Source organism: Stenella coeruleoalba, assembly GCF_951394435.1.
Source record: "Stenella coeruleoalba genome assembly, chromosome: 13".
NCBI classification, from domain to species: Eukaryota; Metazoa; Chordata; class Mammalia; order Artiodactyla; family Delphinidae; genus Stenella; species Stenella coeruleoalba.
Window position 1 is genome coordinate 50,875,453 of NC_137159.1, and position 24,207 is coordinate 50,899,659.

The 24,207-nt window shown below is 39.7% G+C and overlaps 1 long non-coding RNA gene across 1 annotated transcript in view; it reads left to right on the plus strand.

The window, feature by feature from the left end:
- The window catches only part of LOC307196280, a 156,615-nt gene that overhangs the window by 92,142 nt on the left and 40,266 nt on the right, over nt 1-24,207 (plus strand). The window contains exon 4 of the long non-coding RNA XR_013831097.1: nt 1,806-1,853. This is a non-coding gene — a long non-coding RNA (uncharacterized lncRNA). The remainder of the gene's footprint in view (nt 1-1,805; nt 1,854-24,207) is intronic.

Below are 24,207 nucleotides of genomic sequence, written 5' to 3' on the forward strand. Positions count from 1 at the left end.
AAGAAAATGAATATGGAGAAATAACCAGCAACCTTTGCTCGCCACACGTGAATATAGAGTTTGGAGTTATGCTTTCATGCTCTCAAAACTGTGTAGACCTGGACCATTATCTTCAAGCATTTGAATATCACTGAGGAGATGTCTGAAGTCAACCTAAGTCTTTCCTCCTTGGAAGTAACCTGCCTTTTCTGCTTGGATTCTCATATGATTAGTTCTTTATCTTTGAAGATGAATGGCTTCTGCAGAATGTATCTTGGGTTCACCTTTCTATATCATTTTTTCCAAATACATGGTGTAACTTTTTGATCTGCAGATTAAAGTCTTTATTTCAGGAAACATTTCTTTCATTGTTTCTTTAAATAGTATTTCTATCACATCTCTATTTTTCAAGAAGTTGATTCTCCTTTTTACACCTTATCTATAAAATTTTTATATTTTTACTCTTTTAATGTCTTTCACTCTAGCTTGTTCCTCATGTCTTAACATACTTTTATCACATTTTCCCGCTATTTTTGGTTGTTTCTAATGTAGCATTCATTTCTGAGATGTTTTTATTTTCTCTTTTATTTCTTTCTCTACCAATGTGCTTTTATCTTCTGTTATATTTTTTTAAACCCCTGTAATATTCTTTGAGACCTATTTTTACAGCAATAATTTATGTTTAATGCATTTTTCCTTCTGATTACTTATGTATTTGTTTATTTGATTAGTTTATTTTAAATAATGTAATAAACACCTGAAAATCTAACATGAAAATTAGTTCCTTGAAAATAATCTATATCTATGTGGCTGCCTTGTTGCATCAAAATGCCTCTCCACATCCAAAGTAAGCATTGTCCTGAATCCTACGTTCATCATTTTTTGATTTATTTGTATATTGTGTCAATATGTATTGCTTCAAAGGATTATATATGTATTATAATCATATATATTATACATATAATATAATACAATATTCTTTATGTTCATTGTTTATAACTGTGTAAATAGCATACCATGTTGTATGTAAGGGACTTACTTTTTAACTTATATTGCTGTTATCCATCCATGTTACAGTGTGTCATTGCAGTCCATCTGTTTTGGCTATTGTATAATATTCCAGGGTGTGACTATACCAAAATTCATTTATCTACTTTCCTGTTCATGGGCATTTGAATTATTTCCAGGTTATTGTTATGCAAACAATGTTTCAATGAATATTCTTCCACATGTATCTTTTTATATAGGTCCCAGAGTTTCTTTGGAGTTTATGCCTAGGAGTGGAATTGCTGAGTTGTAGAGTATGTCTAAAGAGAATTCTTTATGTAACCTGCAAAACCAGCCTCCTCTCCTTTACGTAACCTGCAAAACCAGCCTCCTAATTCTGTTAGTAACATCCCAATCACCAGCTCCTTTGACACGTCCTCCCTTGCTCCCTATATCCAATTGTTTACCAAGCTGGAAAGTTTCTGCCTTCCCACGATACACCCATTTCTCCTGTTCAAGATTCATTAATTCTCCCCTGGACTCCCTATTCCTAAATATCATTGTTAATAAATTCCAGTCACATAATTTCCCTGTCTATGGGATTAAGTGGACCCATAATCCAGCATTCAAAGCTCTCCACAGTAAGGCTCCAGACTAACTTTTCTGGTTTAATGTCTCCCTATTTTGGTAGTGGAGAATGGTAGAGTGAGAAGGGACCTTAGAGATCATCTGGTCAGACCCACTTACCTACAAATAAGGGAACAGAGGCCCAGAGAGGAAAAAGGGTTTTATCAAGGTCACATATGTGATCTGTTTGAACAATTTTGTGGTTTTTACAGGTACTTCAGGAGGAAGACAAAGAGATGCCTGTGATCTTTCATCTTGAGGTAAGGACAGTGGAGTGGAATAGTTGTAGGTAGGGAGAATGAGCATGCTTACATCATACCAAGAAAAACATTGAAACTACTGGGCAGGTAGAAAAGAACATAAAGAGCGGACTCTTCTGTTACCAAGCTGAGTGTAACAATTATTGTACTGTATTAAGATATAATTGTTGTTTGGGACTGAAAGAGTGAACCTGTGTTCTTGAAGATGGTCATTGTGCCTGAGAGGCATGTCTTCCTCAGAAGAAACCAGAAAGAGGAGATGGAGGGGCCCTAGATGGGTGGTTTAGGTAGTCGAGTTGAAATTGAAATCTCTCTCCCTCTCTCTCTCCCTCTCTCCAACCCACCCCTCCTTTATCTCGCCTAATCTGTCAGTCTTGCTTGTGAAATAATAATAGTATTTATTGAGTGCTTTCCATTTGCTAACTGCCTTACCTAGATTATCTCATTCAATCCCCACATCAACTTTATGATTATTTTACTTTCCTATTATTATCCTCATTTTACAGAAGAGCACATTGAGCAAAGAAAGAATTTAGGACATATAGCCAACAAGTGAGTAGAAGGTTATAAAATGTCACTCTTCAGCTTTAGAGAATTTGAGGACTAAGAAACAAGAATTCAACTGTTTATGCTTAAAATTTGGCTGTCTTTATCTGGGGGTAAAGTGTAGACATTGTAGATGCCTTGTGGAATGGGACAGGTCTTGAGCACCTCGGAATTGAGCTCATGTTAGAAAGATTCAAAATTTATAATGTGTAAGTCTTTTACATTTTCTTCTTTGTGTTTGTTTTCCTTTTGGCCTCCCTTTCCTTTTGCTTAATAAAGCAGGTCCATTTTGTGCTAGGTGACCCTAGAGAATATCTTTTTAGTTTGTTCACCTTGAATCAGAGTGCTTAAGGGGCAGCAGCATGCTCATGGAGGAAGAGACCTCCTTGACAAAAAAAAAAAAAAAGGTGAAAGTCATGGAGATAGCCCTCCTACTATCTGAAGAGCTGCCCTGTCTCTTCTGGAGAATTCCCTTCCAGTGTTAAAACCTAGAATTTTAGACAGGTTTTAGACAGAAAGAAAATGTTGGCCTTTTGGAACTGGAATGGTTCATGATAAAAAGCAAGTAGGGAGGGTTATGGGAAAAGATCAAAGCAAAGGGTTGTCATCTTTTAACTGTCAATCAGTTAAAATTGGTAAATATTTATTGTGAGTCTGCTGTGTGCTAACCTAATCTAGACATGATCCTTGCCCTCAAAGTCAAACATCAAAGATGAAAAGGTAAATATGTACATAAGTGGATTTGAAAAACAAGTTGAAAATACAAGGCCTGTCACAAAGCAACATCCCAAATGAAAGGAACAGTTAGTAAACAGGTTCTGTAGTTGTGACAAGGAGAGAGAACTCACTGAGCTAGGTGATCTTCCACTGTGAAGGAGGAAGGACTTCAGCTAGATATTTAAAAAACTATAAATGTTGGATAAGTGGAAAGGAAGGGGAAATGTCAGCAGTGGAAATGAGGCACCAGGAATATGTAAGATATTTAATAGTGGCCTTTCTGGCTTGAATTAAGAGTTTCTTTAAGGGACTAATAGGAGGTAAGGCCTGACGGAGGGCTTTGAATGCCAAGGTGAGGAGCTTTACTTCACCCTGTGGAATATGAGATACTCTCAAAAATGTTTGAGACGGGCAGTGGGACAATGAAGGTTACTTTTTAGGATGGCTGGTCAGTAGGGAGATAGGTTAAGACATTGTGGTAGAAAAACCTCAACGTTTCAACAGTAAATGAGTTTTCAGGAGATTTTTAAATGTGTCAAATGTTTAGGAAATGTGAAATTCTTTTTTTCCTTATGCTAACTGCTGACTTGTGTCCAGGAGAAAGGAGGGAAAAGAGCAGGCAGAATTTTTTTTTTTTAACATCTTTATTGGAGTATAATTGCTTTACAATGGTGTGTTAGTTTCTGCTTTATAACAAAGTGAATCAGTTATACATATGTTCCCATATCTGAGCAGGCAGAATTTTATCTAGAGCAGAAGACAGTTACTTTGCTAACATTTACCTGCATTGCTGACATTTTGGGTACAACTGTGGCAGAGGCCACTTCCTGACCAGTTCTCAGTCCACAGATTGAATGTGGGAGGATGGAGGACCTTCAGAATTGAAGACAAATAAATCCCTCAAAGGCCAGTGTGATGTTTCTTCCTCTCTTAAAATGTTTCTGCTTCATTAAAAAAAAAAAATATATATATATATATATATATATATATATATATAGTTAAAAATCTCTCTTTATACTAATAGGATTAGGACATTTCATGTAAAGAGAACTGGTTCCCTGTTCTTAGCTAGAAGTTTCTGTAGGCCCAACATTTCCTTTGGAAATTAAACACTTCATAGACAGGGTCCTCATCTGATAAGGATACAAGGCTGTCACACTCAGGGATCAAAGTGTTGCCAAGATTGCTGATGGTGATAGCTCTTGCTGGGAATGCTCCATTACCAAACAGACATAAAGAGCCAAGTATCTGCTCTAGGCCATCAGAGTCAGGTGGGGAGGATGGATGTAGAACAGTTTCCTGGAACCAGGGATGCTGAATTGAAAGCAAGGAGGCCCAACTGGGCAAGATTTGGGGTCGGGGTGGAGATCACTGGAACAAAGAGCACGGAGAGGACTCAGGAGCAGTACTCAGGTCTACTGGTACCTAGTCCAGTGCTCTCCCCACCACACCAAGCTGTATATTTACCTATATACAGTTTAGAACCTTCTGTCACTCTCTTGCTCCCTCCTTGGCCACCTATGATTGCTTACCTAAGTGAGAAGTTTTGAGCACACTCCTATATCAAACCTGCTTTGGCAAAGAGTGGTCTGAGGCAGGCGTTGCCTCAGAATCAGATTTATATATCACAGGACTCTGATTGCCTGACCTGACATATCTTTAATTGGTCCTAACCTCTGCTAGCCATTATCCATTAACCTACCTGCCCTTCTATTTTTCTGATATCTGATGACTAAGGGCCTGTACTTGTACCAGTATGAGACTAGCCAAATCTTTGCTCCTTTGGTGTCCATACCTAGAATTGAATCTGTATCAATATGATTATTCACTTTTCATGTGGTTGCAGGTAGTTGTGTTCACAGACCACATCATTCAAGGCAGAGCTCCTATCTAACTTGTGATATAAATTTCAACCAGCAGCTAGGATACAGACCCCATGTGGCTTGGTTCCCTTTGGGATAACAGTGCTGACCTGGAGAGCTGGGATCTAGGAATCAGATCAGACCAATGGGGGATGGGTCACTGGAGAACAAACACAGCTGCAGGTTCTAAGAGCAAGCTCAGTCCTAAGAATGTGTCTGGAGAGATTGGATATACAAACACATACTTCATGATTGGTGGGAACAGGAGGTATTTAGAAATTTAGGCAGGTGGGCATGCAGCTCAGGGAAGTCTGGAATTAGATAACAGAGACCCAGCCACATGATTCAGTTCAGGGGTGAGTGTTGATGAAGGCAGTAATGCTTAGAAAGAGAAGGCAGAGCTTTGGTTCAGGAAGAACAAGGGGTCTGAAATTTTTCCCAACCAGAGGCATAGTTATTGGCTCTCTTTAAAAGGCATCTTCAGTCCTGTCACCTTTGGGGACATGTATAATCCTTCCTCCTCTCAGCCTGTTCCTCTATCATCTCTGCCCTCTGCTATCACCCCAAATCTAAGGCCCTGGTTTGGCTCTTTGCTTACTCCATTGAGTTTTTCTCTCTTCCCAGAATGTACTTAGCAAGAAGGAGCTATTGTCAGCTTTGTGCATGTTTAGTTTGATCCTGGTTCTGGATATGTTGACCCTGGTCAGTGGCTCAGGACTACTATGTACCTGGAAGAAGAAGTTTGACATAATGGATCTAAGTAGTTTTCTGGGACAGTGATGAGGTCATAGGGATAGGAAGCTAGTTAGTAGAACTAAGGTCCCGGGAGTAAATAGACTGGATTTGAGAAAAGGGCAAAATGCTACGTGTTGGAACTGAGCCAGCAAATCTCAAAGTGATTCTCAAATTTTTACCCCCTAAGGTCAGTGTTTATCAATCTTTAGTAAGCTTTAGAACTAATGCCTGTGCAGATTTTGCCTCCAAAAGTCTGGGGTAGGGATTACATTCTAGGAATCTGTAATTTTCCTTGTATATTTTCCAGAAATATTTTATGCATATTAAACAAAAACTATGTATTAATTTTCTCCTTTTCATTCACATGGTAGCATGCCATACACACTGTTCTGAACCTTGTTTATTTTTGTTTTGTTTTGTTTTTCACTTAACAATGTTTCTTTGAGATCTTGCCATTCCTGTATATAAAGTTTCCTCTTCCTTTTTGATGACTACATAGTATTTCAGTGTGGGAGTAACCAGAGTTTGTTTTACAATCTTCTGCCAATGGACATGCAGGTCGTTTCTAATCTCTCCCAACTGTAAACAATGTAGCAACAAGTACCATGTACATATGTCATTTCACACATAAGTGATTATATCTGGATAAATTCTTAGAAGTGGAATTACTGGGCCAAACAATAAGTGATTTTGATAGATACTGCCAAATCGCCCTTCACAGAAGTTATATCAGTTTACACTCTTACCAGCATGAGCACCATTTCTTCATGACCTCTAGCCAACAAAGTATATTATCAAATTTTTTGACTTTGCCAATATGGTACATCAAAATAGTATCTCATTGGTGGTGTTGTTTTTTTAAAATTTATTTTTGGCTGCATTGGGTCTTCCTTGCTGCATGTGGGCTTTCTTTAGTTGTGGCGAGCGGAGGGCTAGTCTTCATTGCGGTGCTCTGGCTTCTCATTGCAGTGGTTTCTTTTGTTGCGGAGCATGGGCTCTAGGCGCGTGGGCTTCAGTAGTTGTGGCACATGAGCTCAGTAGTTGTGGCTCGCGGGCTCTAGAGCACAGGGTCAGTAGTTGTGGCACATGGGATTAGTTGCTCTGCGGCATGTGGGATCTTTCCAGACCAGGGATCAAACCCGTGTCCCTTGCATTGGCAGGCAGATTCTTAACCACTGCACCACCAGGGAAGTCCCTCACCGGTGTTTAGGTTTACAGTTCCTTTACCATAAGAGAAGAGGATGAGAATATTTTAATATGTTTGAGTCATTTGTATTTTCTTTTTGTAAAGTCTGTGCATTTCCTTTCACTATTTTTCTACTGTATCTTTTGATCTTTATTTTATTGGTTTTTAGAAACTCTTTATACATTAGGGAAATAAATCCTTAAGCTGTGATATGAGTTGCAAATATTTTTCTCAGTTTGTCATTTATCTTTTGAATTCCTTTTGGTGACTTCTGCGGGACAGCTTTTTATGAAAGTGTAACTGTTACTGAATTAATTAATATTTTATTTAGTGACTTCTGGTTTTAAGTTATACTTTGAAAGGCTTTTCCTATTCTAAGACTGTGAAAAATTATTCCACAAATTCATCTAGTACCTTTATAGATTTTTTTTTTTAATTTTAAATCTTTAAGTCATATAGACTTTATTCTAGAATAATATGTAGAATTTGGTTGCAACTTATTTATTTTTCCCAGATGGCTATGCAGTTTCCCCAATAACATTTACTGAATAATTCCTTAATTCATCACTGCCAATGACTTGAATTGCCCATTTTATCATATTCTAGATTTCTATATGAATTTGTGTTTAACTCTGAACTTTCTCTTCTGTGACACTACTACAGTTGACCCTTGAATAACATGGGTTTGAACTGTGCAGGTCTACTTATGCACTGGTTTTATTTGAATCCTCAAATGTGGAACCGTGAACAGGGAGGAACTGTGGATATGAAGGAACTGTGTATATGGAGGGCCAGCTATAAGTTATATGGAGATTTTCAACTGCATGGAGGGTCAGCACCCCTAATACACATGTTGTTCAAGGGTCAACTGTATATCAGTCTCTTCATGCACCGATACCACACTGTTTAATTATTCTAGCTTTATAAGGTAGTTCTAATGCAGGTGATCCATGGAGTACACTTTAAAAAACACTGGCCTAGGGGCTGGTGCAGTACAAGCCCTGTGCAGCGTAGGATTATGAGTTGATTTCAGCAACGAGGAGAGGAAGGCTACCAAGAATGGCATTTGGGGGAAAAAAATGAAGATTTCTTAATTCAAGCTGAATCCATCTGTTTTCATGTTTTCCTACTTTCTTATTAACAAATGTAACTTCACTTTGACTTTTTTGGTAGGAATTCTTGCCAGTTGTTAGTTTTGTTTATTTGTATGGCTCTTAAGTTAAAATAAGAAGTACATTTACATGATAGGCATTATTTATTCAGTCCACATGTGTGGATTTATAGACTCATGGACTCATTGCAATAGAAAACGAGTGAGGTAGATCAGAAAGTATATCAATATGCTTCTACATACACAGATTGTACACATACACACTCAATTCACTCGTTCCTTCAACATGTGTTAATTGAGCTCCCATTATACTGTGAAGTAGTTTGATAAGTGCTGGGGTACAATAGGTAAGAAAAAAATTAATGCAAACGAAAATATTTGTATTAGTTTCCTAAGACCGCTATAGCAACGTACCATGAACTGGGCGACTTTAAAAACCAGAAATTTATTCTCTTGCAATTATGGAGGCTAGAAGTCCAAAATCAAGGTATCAGCAAGGCCATGCTCCCTCTGAAGGCTCCAAGGGAAAAATGCTTCCTTGCCTCTCCCGAGCTTCTGCAATCCTTGGTTGTCTGCAATCCTTGACATTCCTTAGCTTACAGCTGCATCACTCCAGTCTCTGCCTCCATCTTCACATGACTGCCTTCCCTCTGTATGTGTCTATGTCTCTTCACAACCTACTTTTAAGGACACTAGTCGTTGGTTCTAGGGCCCACTCTAATCTAGTATGATCTCATATTGACTTAATTATATCTGCAACAACCCTATTTCCAAATATGGTCATATTCACAATTATCAGGGGTTAAGACTTTAACATCTTTTGGGGGATACAATAGCACTTATCAAAATATAAAGCAGAAATAATATCTATATTAATCAGACCCACTTAATTGATCAAGTTAGTTTTAAAACATAAATTTAAAATAATTGCCTGATTATTTCATTCAGTCAAATAGGAATGAAGACAATGGGAATAAGAAGTAGTGAAATCATCACATTTATTGGACCTCTCATTAACCCAGATCATCTTACTGTATACAGAAGTTGCATTAACCAACCTGGTGGCTTGGGTTATCAGGAATAGTGGGATTTGGGATACCCAGGAGAGAGAGACCCTTTGGAAGGGGAACTGGAATGGGGCCAACAAGAAAAGTCTCCACAATTTCATGGAGGGTCTGTGGTCTGCCCTTGTTAAGGCAAACGACCCCAACTTCTGTGGAGGAGACACAAACCTGGGCTGCTTTTTCCCTTGGAAGAGCTAGTAGAAACCAAAATACACTCTCCTTGACTGCCCTGTTCCACTGAGACTGCAGAAAAACAAGCTACTCAGCTTCTCCCGCTTCCTGACCTCAGGAACCTTGGCCTCAGCCAAACTTCCTTACTGTGAGATCTGTTTCAGGCCAAGAATATGATTCTCAAAACATATTTCTATGTCTCTGGTTTCCTACCAGGCTGTCCCTTTTCCAGAGCCAATATTTTCATGCAGACAGCAAAGTGACTGTGGTTAGGATTCCATTTTATTATCTCTATTAACGTTATTTTTTTTAAGTGTAGTAATAGATTCAGAATTAAGAGCTCTAGGAGGAGCCCATATTTTCCTACTGGTAACAAGAAACACTGTAACAGAAGTTCTATCTGGCAGGAGATGTAAAAAACACTTTAGTTGCTACGCAGAGAGCTAGCCCTCAGCTAACAAATTTGTTTTCATTTGCCTTCAGCTGCCCATGGCTAGTTTCTTCCCTCACCCCTACTGAAGGGCTCAGTGTCTCCCCTTCCCCTTCTTGGCTGTGAAAACCCACCCTCAAAAAAGTATTTGATAGTCTCACTTGCACAGTTGTGTTAATAGCTGATAAATGGTAAAAGGAAATTAGTGACGTGTGGCTGAAAGCACATGTGAGTAGGAATCCAAGACCTGGCTTGTTCGGATTCTTTTATATGCTGATATTGAGGGAAAACGCTCCCAGACTTTTGGAGGCAGGAATGCCTGGGTTTAAATCCTTGCTCCATCACTTATTAGCTGTATGACCAAAGACGCTTACTTAATCTTGGTGCTCCTAAGTTTCTTTTCTTTAAAGTAGATATTGTAATACTTACTTTACCAGATTATTTTGAGGACTATTTGTTGGGTAGCACAGTACGTGACATATAGAAAGGCATTGAAAAGACAATCATAGTAATTTGTTAATGGAAGAGGATTGAGGCTGCTCTACTTTTTAAGAGAGAATTCCTTTGCCTTCTTCTCCAGATAGTTAATGCTTCTTCTCAAGCAGCATTATGGTTCTGACAGCCAGTGACAACTTTCCATAGAACTAGCTCATATCAAGCTTGCCCGTAGGCAGATCTAAGGAGGCAGAGATGCCCTGGCAGAAAGACATGATGTGTCCTCTCTGGAAAATTTTGCCAACCCCCAGCCAGGGAACAGGCTCCATCTCTTGGACCAGTTGCCATACTGTTGCTTCTCCAGTGCCCCCACCTATGTTTCAAGAGCCTTAGACTTACCTAAGAGGCAGAGAGAAACATGGAAACAGAAAGGAGACAAGCAAACACTATCTGGACTGTTCCTTTATTGGTTCTTCTCTATTATCGGGTTCTCTCTTATCTCTGAACAATCCATCTTTTCAAGCGTTGTCAGGCCTTTGGAAGATGCTACTTCTCATCTTCCATCCAACTTCTCCCATGCGTCACTGGTTTGGGATTATAAATATTTTTCAAGGTTATCTTCATAAGACTGGAGCCCCTCCAAAAAAGAGGACTGTGTATTTCATGTATTCATTTATTTATCCATTCATTCATTCATCACTATAAGATTAATAATAATAGTCAATATTGATTGAGCTCTTCCTATATACCAGATAATCTGCTAAGGTTTTCTCATATTATCTAATCTAATTACCCCAACAACCCTGTGATATAGGTATTATTTATATCTCAGTTTTTATTTCATTTTATTTTTTAAATTTTATTATTATTATTTTATTTATTTATTTTTTGGCCATGCTACGTGGCTTGTGGGATTTTATTCCCCTGACCAAGGATCTAACCTGGGCCCTTAGCAGTGAGAGCACGGAGTCCTAACCACTGGACCACCAGGGAATTCCCTATATCTCATTTTTTAAATGAGGAAACTGAGGCATAGATGTTACCTTTCCAGTCACATGGCTAGCAAGTGGGAGAGTTGGGTTTCAACAGTTTGGCCAAGTCAGTGCTAAGTAGACACTGAGTGGTATAAAAGGTATACAAATGATAGTACTCATCCTCCAGGAACTTAAAACTTAGGTGGGTACATAAGACAATTAAGTAGCCACATGGGACAGAATGAGGCTAAATATTAAAGTAAGTATAATTGGACAAAGGAAATTAGTGTAGACTGGACCAGTAAAAGAAGAACTTCTAGGTGCTGAAGGATGAAGTGGTTTTGCAAAGGTACAGGATTCAGAACTCTGAGGAATGGGGAAGGGTAGGGAAGTAGACCAGGCATGGACGGGTTTGGCAGGTAGAGAAAAGAGGCAATGCCTACACAGCCAGAACAGAGTGGCAGGAGAGTGGGTGGGCTTGTGTGGGAGATGAAGCTTAGACTGTTCTATTGAACAGGCCATGGGAAACTGCTGAAACTTTAAAAATAAGAGTACAATATGATCAAAACAGTGCCTTAAGGGGATTAAGAGGTATCGACGAGGAGAATAGGAATCTAGAAAACTAGTGAGGACGTTTCTTGAGCATTCTAGGGATGAAATAAAATTCTGAATTAAATTAATGACGGTATAAATGGCCAGGAAGAGAAGAGGGTGAGAATGAGATATTTCAAAGAAGAGCTGATAGAACTTTGTGATTGATTGGTGATCAGTGACAAAGAGGAAGATGGAATTTAAAAATGACTCCTAAGGTTGGAACTAGTGAGACAAGGAGAATGGTGATAATAAAACTGGAAGGTTAGGAAAGGAAGATGTATATAAACATTTTAAATTTAATTATTGAAGTTATCTGAATGGGATGTTCACTTGGAGCAGGAAATTTGTGATTAGAGCTTAGGCAAGGGATTAAGGTTGGAAAAGTAAAGTTCCCATCACCTGAGGAATAAACATGCCAGTACCAGAATGTGGATGGATGGGAGCTGCTAGTTAGTGTTTCAAGACAACTCCCCGCGAGTATCTCACATTTCTGCACATCTTGTAAATGAGGTACTTAACTACCCTTCATTCAAAATATCTTTTCAAGAATGTGTTTGTATAACAAATAGCCATGGAAGATAGAGATAATGCCTCCATCTAGAGAAAAGACCAGATACGCTTACTGTCCAGTGTCATAATGTCTTTCTCCAGAACAAAGAGCAGGTGTGTTTACTGCCCATTATAAAAGATTTAGGTTCCCTAAGCTCAGAGTTCCTCTACTGTAACACAACCCACAGCTTACACAAGCATCCATTTGGTCCCCATCCACATTGTTCCCATGGGACTAGGGAGCAAGAGGAATTGATGTAAATATGCTAATGGTCGTTCTACTTGCTGTGCTGTGAGTGATAAAATCCTTTGTCTCTGACCCGAAAGTCTCTTGCCTTCTGCTAGCATCAGTGAAATTGTATCAAGATAATTTGTGAGCCTGTAAGTTTGGTAAAATCTTAGACCCCTTCACAGTTCTTGAAAGTTAGATGAGGAGCTCTTATAGAAGGAACACAGGGTCTGCGTTTCAGGTGACTCTAGTCAAGAGTGGACAATATTGAGAGTAGAAAAACTTAGGCAGATAGAGATTGGAGCAGTGTACTCAAGAGCTCATTCATGATGACTGCCCAACCAACAGTCCCCTTCTAAGAGAAACTACCCCATCCACAGCTCTCCTGCTGAGGGAAGGCTCCTCAAAGTGATTTTTTCCACTACATGATCTGTCAGTCTGATTGGCTCATAAAATCCCTGCTATAGACTGAATGTTTGTGTTCCCCTCAAATTCATATGTTGAAATCCTAAACCCCAATGTGATGGTATTAAGAAGTAGGGCCTTTGGGAAGTAATTAGGTCATGAGGGTAGAACTCTCATAAATGGGATTAGTGCCCTTATAAAAGAGACCTCAAAGTGCTCCCTTGCCCTTCCCATCATGTGAGGACACGGTAAGAAAACAACCACTGTTAACCAGAGCTCCACCATGCTCACACCCTGATCTCAGACTTCCAGCCTCCAGAACTGTGAGAAATAAACTTCTATTGTTTATAAGCCACTTAGTCTATGGTACTTTATTATAGCAGCCCAAACTGACCAAGACAGTCCCTTTGGTTAAAGCTTTTCCCACTGGGCTACCTTACAGGTATGGTCTAGCCCATGAATTGGCTGCTTTTGGACTAAGTACCCCACTCTTGTCCAGACAGCACAACCAGAGATATCACAAAGCATGTTCACCTCAGAGATGGGCTGGGAAGAAGTGAGGACTGAGAAAGGACTAGCCAGAAGAAATCAGGCCCAGCTGTAGGAGGGTACCCAGGAAAGATGTGAAATTGGGAGGGGTGTGTGACGAATTCAGGCTTGATTCTGTGTGAAGAGCAGTTCAACCCATTGAATGGAGGCCTTGAAGCAAGAGGCACAGATAGTATGAGATATGCAAATCCAGGTAGGCTGGGGTACTGTGGTCCTTAGAAGGAGGCACAGCTAGACCCTGGCCAGGTTATTATTGTGTAGTATTATTTAAAAAGGGGAGGAGTGAATTCAGTTCAAATCTGTTGACCCAACACTTATTAAGTGTCTACTATCTACTAAGGACTGTGTGAGCTACTGGGGAAATGACAGTGTAAGACATGTTTCCCAACCTCAAAGATATACAAATAAATATTATAGAGCATAATACATATAATAATAAAGGTACATGCAAGATATAGATGAGGTGAGTGAGTCATTGAATCGAGGGGGAACAGTGGAGGGTAGCCAGAGAAGGATCACTGTGGAGCAGACCCATCCACAGCATTTCAAAGGATGAACAAGAGGAACAGGGGTTTTCCTAGGAGGATGCAGTGGGTGGAGTACATGGCCCAGTTTCAGGTTTGGAGGGACAGAAAGAGCATGGCAGAGATGTAGCAGGTGACGGAGCCCTGGCCAAGCAGTCTAGCATTCAGAGTCAGACTCTGAACCCGACAGAGAACTGAAATATTGAAGTGAAAACTGAGGCAGAACCTAGCCACGTGACAGGGCAGTGCAGGAGCGAGGAATAGCTAGGCCTCAGTGGGCATGACAGTGCCATGGCTGACCACTTGTGTGTAGAATGACAGGCCTCTGGTCATGTGACTAATTCAAGACCTTCCCAGGTGGAGAATCTGATTTTAAAAGCATCTGTTACCTGTTCAGGATGGGTTCAGGGACAGGAGGGCCAGGCCTCCTGGGGTGACTATCCCCCAATGACTTTTGCTGGGTGATGCTGAGTTAATTTCTTCTTCATGAATTCTGCCATGTTCAGACTCTTGGCCCTCTGGATTATTAAAATAGCTTTTTAATTGGTTTTTCAGCTGTCTAACACAAGCTCCTCTGATCCGTCTTCCAGACAGCCCTTGGGGTGCTTTTTCTCAAAGTCAAATCTGATAATATCACTTTCCTGCTTAAGATCCGTCAGTAGCATTGTCTGCCCCCTGCTCTTTAACAAGGCTCCTCACATTGCGGCCCTGCAGGGGCAGATGTTTGAGGAAGATAATAAAGCTGAAATGTCAAGGCTTCCCAGCTTCAGGACCTAGGAGTCCCCAGAGGTGTGTTTACATGGCTGTTTTGTAAAGAGGGTCCCCCCAGGTTGTAAAATTACCAGGCCTCACAAAACCTAACTCTACCCTGTGGGCCGTGCCCATCTCTCCAACCTCATTTTATAGCATCTCTCTCTCTCTCTCTCTCTCTTTCTCTCTCTCTCTCACTCGCTCGCTCTCGATCTCGCTCTCTCCAGCCTGAGGTTCTCTGAACACCCAGCCTGGAACATTCCGCACCAAGCTGTCTGTTCTGCAGCACCCTGATGAGGCATCACACCTGAGGAAAGGCTGCCCTCATCTCCCCATCCCCACAAAAGTTCATACCCCACCACCATGCTACCCTCTATCATGGGTATACTGCTAAATTCCTGCATGCATCATGCCACCTGGCAGCTATGAATCCGCATATTCCCAGCACAAAAGCAGTGCCTGGGATGAAAAAGAGGGTCTCAAATAGGGCTTGTTGAACGGACTTGAAATGAAATGTCCCTGCTGCTTCTTGCAATCCGTATTAGTCAGATGTATTGTGAGCATACCGAGTGCCATGGAATAAGTAAAGCATTTAAAATACATCATCTGTAGTCCTTACAGTAATCTGAAGCTTGACCAATGAGAAGATGATATTAAGTCGACCCCATGAAATTGCCATTATTTGGCCATCTTTGGTGTATATAAACAGCAATTTCCTGTGGTTCAACCTAATAGATTTAAACCAGGTCAGTCTGACTCCAAGGTCAATCTTTCCTGTAGAGAAGAACCATCATGGCTGGTTGAGGTAAAGAGGAGATAGCTTAGAGCTGTGGCTGCAGGGTTAACCCTGACAGCTCACAGCTCATCATGTGAGGAGAAGTGCGTGTGATAATTCTTTTTATTTCTACTTTTCCTATAGGCCATATTTCAACAACCATAGTCAAAACAATAAAAATATTTGTTTGGTTTTTCTTCCTTTTTAGTTAAAAATATCCCAAAGGCCATTTTTTTATTTTTGGAAAGAGGGAAGAAAAAAGGAAAACAGAATGGACAGCATAGTTTTTTCTATTAAGATTTTTAATAACAGCTCCTTGCTAGACTGATAAATAGGAGAACTTCCCTTTATTTTACAAGATCGTATTTTAAGTAACAGCAGCTTTCACATGACACTCCTTGCATAATGATTTCAAAAGAGGAAATTGTGTTTATGTTTTGGGATAGCACTTAATTGCCAGGAACATAAGTAAAGAAACTGAAGCAGTATTACTTTTGAAATCTGAAAGAAAATAGAAAGCTTCCAGTCCCATTACTGCAGTTCAAGGCAAAGTCATAATTAATATAATTAATAAAGAAGTTATTATCAAAGGGGGTATGTCACCAAGCCCCACCAGCCCAAATTGTTGATCTAATTTAGCTAATAACAACTTTGCCATAACCACTCCCATTACAGGCAGAAAAAAACTGATAAATTCACACAGGCCTCACCACGATCCTTCATCGACTCTGCAAAGGCACTTTGCACAGTGCCTGAGGAAGGATTTTGAATTGGTCTAGAGCAGAATGGGAGAGAGCAAGAACCTAAAACGGAAATCTACAATTACAGCTCAAAATGTCTTTAGGGAAGCTGAATGATTTCAAAGCACAAAGCACGGGTCAGCCACACTGGATGACAAATGAAAATGGCCAAAGACTTCTGGCTGCTGGCACCCCTCACAGTTCACAGAACAACTTTCATTTTCCCCTGGTCCCTTTCTCATCTCTCTTTCATCCCACTCCCTAAAGGCCGTCTAGACTGGGCGCTGTTCATTTCATCTTCAGATGCATATATCCAGTAAACCTTCCATAAATAGAATCACTCCCAGATCTCTCGCCCACCTGGTCACAGGAATTCCTCCTATCATTATCAACCCCCAAACATATCTGAATGTAGTTCGAATCAAGACCAAGTTAGGCAGCTGCCTCCCCTGCCTTCACACTAATCTGGAGTTGAGGGGCCACAGGTTTGGTGCTATGAGCAAAGGTTTACTCATTTTTCTTTACTGTTAGTCTAATTCCTTCTGTTCTTCTTCCTATTTCTTTATAGATTCGCAGTTCCAAACAAAGTTCCATCTAGAGCAGAAGGGAAAATCTTGGTTCACAAACAAAGTCTAAACTCTGATGACCAGAAGTGATGGCACAAAGTTTTGGTAGCTAATGGGCCACATATAAGTGAGGGTACTAGATCCAAGATACTCAATAATTTGCTTAAGGTCTTCAGGACTTGCATCTTCCAGGAAGCCTGAGTGGAGAGACTTTGTGGTACAACGGATTGGGTTCTGCATTGGGCATTGGAAGATATGGATTTTAATCCCCTCTCTGTTACTAAATAGCTAAGTGGCCTTGGACAATCCAGTTTATTTCTTGGAACTTCCATTTCTGCAGCAGAGTAGATCAATAATTCTCAACCTTTTCCCCCCAGTGACACATGACACATTCCTACAGCAGCCCCAGAGTTTGAGGTTACTCCAATGTGTGGGGCTGTGTTTCTCAGCATGGATTTTTTTTTCTTTTTTTTTTTTCAACCCAAGGCATCTTTTGAAGACCAAAACGATATAAAGAAAGATGATCTGAGACCCTTCCAACTCTAACATCCTCCAATTCCAAGCAGAAAAGATAGATTTTTAATTTGTGTCCTTGTTTCTGTACCTGGGTGTGTCTCAGCCTGCCTCCTAGAAGTATTCAAATATTTGTGAAACAGATTTGATTGGGTAGCTTAAATGTCATCCTCTCTTTTGGGTCAGGGAAGGTCCCCTCTTTTCTCACCCCTCTTCACTGCCTTTTATCTCCCTTCTCCTCCCATCCCTTCCATAGTCCAAGAGGTGCTTGGGCAGTGGGACAGGTGCAGTTTGGCATAGAACTACACTCAGCACTTTAATCCCTAGCCTGTGAAGCACATCTAACCACCAGGACATCTGGGCTTTGCTTAGTGAGAGAACCAAATGTCAGTTTTCCTTTCCCTTTTCAGCAAGCAGCAAGCAAGAATGTCCTGTAGAGGGCCAAGGCCAGATAGACTTACATGGAGCACACTGGAGTCTTTTTGTTCCCATCCTCCCTATATTTTGGAAGCTCCAGTGGGAATGCGGCCTGAATTTAAACACTCGAGGCCGTGACCATTAACAGTGAACACTTTTGTAGATTCATGCAGCCTCTCCTGCCTTTCCTCTCCCATGGCCTTGAATGATCTGTTGTTTGTGGACAATTCGCTTGTTGTACTCCAGAGAGCAGGCTGATCCTGGCTCTCCCATTGTCTCTTATATGGCAAACAAAAGCAGTCTTCTTAGGCCAGAGCACCAAGCTGATAAAAGACTGATTAAAGCCTCTTTTGTGGTGAAATTTAATAGGTCTGGGTTGGGCATTATATTTGATTAACCCCAACCAGTCATTACATGGCATTATATATACAGGACAGCTATAACCAGCTCTCAGCTGGGCGGACCCTGTCTTTGAGCTCCTGAATGGTGCCAAGACACCACAGGCAGAGCTGGTCATCAGCAAAACGGAAGTCAATAAATTTATCTCTGGGGCCTGTGATTTTTCCCTTTCATTGTCTTTCCTTCCCCACCCATCCTTTATGTTCACTCTTTCCCAGGCACCCAGTGCTCTCAAATTATTAGTTTCTTTCCAGCAGGCAGAAAGACATCTGATAAACTCATTCACATGGAGTGGTTTAATGGGTTACCCCTTCCAAGAGTAGTTGCAGTTCAGAAGAGGAGTTTGGATTGGGAACCAGGGAACTTGGAGGGGTGAAATGCTCATGGTGGTGTCAGAGCCTGCCTGGTGACTCAGCTCAGATTCTCCCTTCTCCCCATAATTGGGCCAGGTGGTTTCTCCTTGCAGGCCCTGCAGGACCAACCTGGCCTCAGTTTGGAGAAATTAAAGAAACTCTAGTTGGACCCTCAGGTGACCCTCAACCCTTCCCGATCACCTGTCCTGCTTTGTTCAGTGCCCTACCTTAGTGACTGGATGTTGAATATGTAGGAGCAACCAGTTTCCTTGCCATTGATACCTGGCCTACCCAGGATCTCAGGCCTTCTAAAAATGAATCCATGCCTTGATGTTGCCAGTTCTGCCTCTAAACTCTCTCTAACCCTCCCCTTCCCACCACTTACACGAACTACGAGCTTTCTAGCCATCTTCCTGGATTTCCAAGTATTCCTTACTCCCCTTCTCCTTCTCCTCCTATCCTTTATCTCTTGCTGGACTTCCCTGAGGCTGGCCTGAACCTAGTCTATGACTTGCCACCCATCCAACTGGATTTCCTTGTGCTGCCCCAATTCAATGAAAGTGATGGTTCTAGGTCCTAGGCTCACCTCACTTCCCTCTGCAAGCGTATCTTGGAGATATTTTGCAGGTTTGGTTCCAGACAACTGCTATAAAGCAAATATCACAATAAAGTGAGTCACACGAATTTTTTGGTTACCCAGTACATATAAAAGTTATGTTTACACTATACCGTAGTTTGTTAAGTATGCAATAGCATTATGTCTAAGAAAAGCAACGTGCATACTTTAATTAAAAAATACTTTATTGCTAAGAAATGCTAATCATCATCTGACAACGCAGGGTCACCACAAACCTTCAATTTGTAAGAAAATGTGATATCTGCGAAACACAGTAAAGCAAAGCACAATAAAATGAGTTATGCCTATAATAAAATTTTTCCTCCCCCCTCAGTGTCGCAGGAGTCCTGGAGCTAAGTGTCAGGAATCAATAGCAGGAGGCCAGCCTGGATTATCAGGGAAATGTAGCCAATAGGTGAATGAATGGAATACGCTTCAAAACTCCAGTCATACACACCTCCCTCCCTGTCAGTGTGTTCTCAAGGCTCTGTTTGCATCCCTCTGTCACAGCACTGACCACATTATACTTTAATTGTTGGTGTAGTTATTTATCTGTGCCACCTACCAGATTGCATATTTGAAAGCAAGGACCACGTTTGACTTTGACAGCTTACCACATAGTCAGCTTTTTGAATTATTATTTTTTAATAAGTTGAATGAATTGAATGAGTGATTAGAAAAGTAAGAACCACACCCTGAATCATGGAATGTCCACTATTCACCATGTGAAGCCCTGCCTGACACCTCGTAGTTGTAACATCCTTTTTATAGGTAACAAACCTTTTAGGCTGATACCAGTGTAGCTGCATATAGCTAAATATTTGTCTTGTTTCAGTTTTTCTGAGATTTCATTTTCAATCTTTTAGTGTCTCTATGATTTAGGTTTGTGTCTTGTAATAAGCATAGAGTCGGTTTACTTTTATTGTCTGATAATCTCTGTCCTCTGACTTTACTAGACTAACTTGAACTATTTTAAACTGTTTACTTCACTTACAATAACTGATTTCTTGGAATTATGTCTACCATTTTATTTTGTGCTATTTGCTTCACCTTTTAAATTTCCTTTCCTTTTTGCTACCTTCTTTAAGATTACTTGATTTTTTAAATCCATTTTTGTTTCTCTAGCTACTTTTCAATTAAACACATTCTCTTCGGGATGCGATTCCATTTGTTTTTGGAATGAAGGTATTTTCTGGCTTATTACTTCTGGCTTATAATAGGTCAATGGATTAGACTTTCCCTTGGATGCACATAGCTAAATATGCAAATAGTTGATAATCTAGCACATGATTTAATCATGTATTTTTCTATTAAAACTGTGAACTTGTAATGAAAATAACAGCATGAATATCAACTCTTCTTTAATTTTGAACATTTACAAAACAAAAGAAAGTAAACATAGAACAAAGTTCAAAGAGATATACAACTGGAGCAATCATATTTTATTTAAGAAACTTTAAATCTTGCCAATCATATGAGTTAGAGCTCTTTGGATTACAAATGACAGACGATCCAACCCAAAGTAACTTAAGCAAAAAGGAGAATCTTTGGTTCATGTGACTGAAGAATTCTACTGTAATGCTGGCACTGGGGGTGGCTCAGTGCAGGGGCTCAGTGTGTCACCAAGACTTGGTTTCTCCCTTACTCTATCCCTTGAGTTGGCTCTCCTCCAGGTTGGCTTCAGTTTCCACAACATGCTCTTTTTATAGTCATTTGAGGGCTGAAGAAACTCCAGATCACACATTCTCTCAGATTCAAGTCCCATATGAGAGAGCCAGATTTTGTTTCTCAAAAGTCCCAGCAAAAGCCTTATTTTTTTTCTCATTGGCTCTGATTGGGTCATGTGACCACACTTAAATCTATAATCCAAGGTAGAGTATATGATACACTTATTGGTTCCATTCCGGTCATTGGGAGGGGCTAAGGAGAGGTCCTGAAGTCCATGAATCAAAATGGGGAAACTTTGATACCCAAAGAGCTATAATTGGGATTGGGGTAAATTGATTCCAGAAGCAGTGTCTGCTGAAATCACTAAGGTACTCCCCCTTAGCCACAAGGGATATGTTTTAAGACCCCCAGTGGATATCTGGAACCACAGATAGGACCGAACCCTATATGTTCTATGTTTTTTCATATATATATATATATATATATATATATATATATATATATATATATATACCTATAGTAAAGCTTAATTTACAAATGAGGCCCAGTAAGAGATTAACAACAATAACTAATAATAAAATAGGACAATTATAATAAAATACTGTAATGAAAATTATGTGAATGTGGTATCTCTCTCTCTCTCAAAAAGTCTTATTGTACGCTACTCACCCTTTTTCTTGTGATGATGTGAGATGATAAAATGCCTATGTGATGAGATGAAGTAAGGTGAATGAGGTAGGCATTGTGTCGTACCATTAGGCTACTACTGATCTGATGATATGTCAGAGGGAGATCATCTGCTTTGGGTGATCCTGGATCATGGAGCCATGATGATGCTGATGATTCGGTGTCCAGAGCACGTGGTGTTCATGGGTGGGGATCCCAGGCAGGACAAGCAGGACAGGGGAAGACTTCATCATGGCATGCAATTTAAAACTTAAAAATTGTTTACTTCTGGAATTTTCCATTTAATATTTTCAGACTGAAGTTGATCATGGGTAACTGAAACCAAGGAAAGCAAAACTGTGGATAAAGGGGCTGCTGTACTTCATTTTACTCTGCTTCCCCTTGCTAGGGTTAAAGAGAAAGCAGCATTTTTTTATACCTTTACTTAGGGTCAAAAGATTTCCAGGTGTTATGTGTTCTCTGAATTGGGCATTGGCTTCTGAGTTATTGCTACGATACTAAAAGTGTTTGCAGAATTGTCTTTTACTTCAGTGGTGAGGGTGGGGCATGGGATGAGGGAGGGATAACTGAGATACTGTTAGTTGTAGTTACTACTGTGAAGGAATACTATTTTTCATAGATTTTGCTCATCTCAATTAGGATACCTGGGTTGTAGTTCCAGCTCTCCCTTTAATTTCCTACGTGACCCGTGTGTCTGACTTTATTACCTATAAATGAGGGAGTTGAGATGGAATCAGTAGTTTTTAAACATTTTTTTTTAACTTTTGGACTCTTTTTGCTCATGAATTCTTATGTGGAATGCTAGTAAATAATGTGACAGAGAAAATTTTATTGATGTGTGTCCAGACTCTCTTCCCTCCTCACTGCCAGTCTGATTGAACATACTTTTTCCTACTTAAGTCCCCAATTCAACTCGGAAGGGCTCATTTTTACCAGAGTAGATCCTGGACTTTTGTGATTCAGGGCTAGAACTAGAGTGAGAAAAATAAGGTACTCGCTTCTAGTGCACATTTAAGGGTGCTCCTAAAATTCAGTAATCAAAATAAATAATATTTAAATGTAATATTTTTAAAAATCAAAATTAATGCAAAAAATCTCTGATGAGCAAAACATAAAAATGTTTTAAAAGACAGAATCCAATAGTGCTGAGCCAACTCACATTACCTGAGGCAGAAGGAAAATTGTGAATCTCTATAGTAGTTCTTATGTATTTATTTTAAGGGCTAACTTTTTTCCCCAGAACACTAAAAGAGTTGGAAAAATATTGGAAAATTAAAAAGTAGGTGTATTAGGGCTTCCCTGGTGGCGCAGTGGTTGAGAGTCCGCCTGCCGATTCAGGGAACATGGGTTCGTGCCCCGGTCCGGGAAGATCCCACATGCGGCGGAGCGGCTGGGCCCGTGAGCCATGGCCGCTGAGCCTGCGCGTCCAGAGCCTGTGCTCCGCAACGGGAGAGGCCACAACAGTGAGAGGCCCGCCTACCGCAAAAAAAAAAAAGTAGGTGTATTAAAACTCCATTATTTTAATTTTAAGTATTTTACTTATACCAAAACCAGAATTTATTATCATTTTATTTTCTCTACTTTAATGGAAGCAAATTCATCAATGTTTTCATTAAAACTCATTAACGATTAAAAATTATACAGAAACATGTATAGGGGTGCAATTTTAATTAGTGAAGCCTGTTTTTCTAAGTTTGCTTAATATCGCTAGTTTAAATTTGATTATCCTTATAGACCTTTACTTTTAACAGTTTTTAAAACTAAATCAATTGAATTTTAATTGTTAATTAAATTAGTATAGTAAATTTTTTAAATGGAAAATTGAGAAAAAAGTCACTCGAAATCCCATAATCCTAAAATTATTGTTTTGGGGTATTTCCTTCTAGTCTTTTTTGTGTACCTTTCTTTTATATAATTGTAATTATCACATATAAATAATTTGGGTCTTTTTTTTCCCACTAAACCATTTCCCCATGTTACTAAATGGCTTTTATAATTACCACTTGGAATGACTGCAAAGTATACCCATGAGTAAATTTCACAAGTTATCTATTACCCCATTATTAGACATTTGAGTGGTTTCGAAGTTTGCACTGCTATAAATAGTGCTATTGCTTTATGCATGTTGCTTTTTCCATACATTTTTTCCTTTAAGTATTTAAAAAATATAATTGAATAGAGGTCTAATAAAAAATGGTGGGCTGAGCTAATGCCAGAAGTCCCTCTTCTCCAATCCAAACATGAGAAATACTAGCCAACTGTGTAGCCAACTCTGAAAACAAGAAAGGGAAGTCTCTATAAGACCAGAAGTAAAGGAGGAGCCTACAGTAATGAGAAGGATCCTCAAGGATGATGAGGCTGAGGATGTGGGTAAGAGTTGAACACAGGCTGTTTGGATTTGAACTGCAGACTCTGTGTGCAATAATATAGTTTCCCTGTTAGAACAACCTTCAATCCCATTCAGAAGTGAGTTTCCCAAGTGTTAGAGATAAGTTTTAGAAAAAAGTAAAATCAGGACTCTCATACAGATATAAAGGTCATCTGGTAGCAGGACCTAGTCTGGAAAGAGCAAGGGAAATTCCTGGATAGAGAGGATCAGAATATTAGATGGGTCACCAAAGACAACATATTATTTAAAAGATTCGTATTTTTTAATATGTCAAATACATATTATATATTTTAGAAAGACATACTTTTTAATATCAAGCTATAAAAATGTATACTAGGGTCACCCTGCTTTTTAGAGCTACAGAAGATTGACTTATTCCTCAATTTGTTTAAAGTTCAAT